The sequence below is a fragment of the Cylas formicarius genome, unplaced genomic scaffold (genome assembly GCF_029955315.1).
Source record: "Cylas formicarius isolate icCylForm1 unplaced genomic scaffold, icCylForm1.1 PGA_scaffold_2__14_contigs__length_35257938, whole genome shotgun sequence".
Taxonomy (NCBI): Eukaryota; Metazoa; Arthropoda; class Insecta; order Coleoptera; family Brentidae; genus Cylas; species Cylas formicarius.
The window spans coordinates 13145543-13146170 of record NW_026844319.1 but is presented as its reverse complement, the minus strand read 5'-3'; positions in this window follow the sequence as shown (position 1 = coordinate 13146170).

The window sequence follows — 628 nt, the reverse complement described above, 5'->3', positions numbered from 1 at the left end:
AATAGAAAGACCGATAAAGATGAAATTAATTTTGGGTTATAAGCGAGCACGTTAACCGGGGAATTTTAACTGTGATTCTAAAATGTCATCCCACTGCACACTGTTACCACATTGCCACATTTATTCGATTTAATCTGAAAATTACACAAAATTGCAATTTGTAGTTATATAACACTTCCCCTTTCATGTTATATGACAAACTCCAACATCTCCAGTCCAAAAAAGAAAGACAATCATGTCAAAATATGTAGTAATAAAATTGACATCTTAGTTTCCTATTTCACTTTTCACATTATGAATAAAAAAAAAAAGTTTTAGTGGTAAAGTTTTATTTAATTATTTTAACAATGTAACAGCAATAGCAATATTATATGGCAACACAAGTATTTAATTTAGGTGCATCAGCTGCTGGCATTTCAAATCATGAAATCATGAAAAAGTTTCACTTTTGGCAGCAGTATAAAAAGTATATAACTTAAACTGCAGGATTACCAATTATTTATTGCAGATACGGATGCACGAGCCATTATAAAATTTTTGAATGTGGGACACCAAAAATATGTACATGTTGGGAGCGCAATAAATGGGAAGGATTTAGGAAATAATTGAACATTTGGCAACAGAGAGC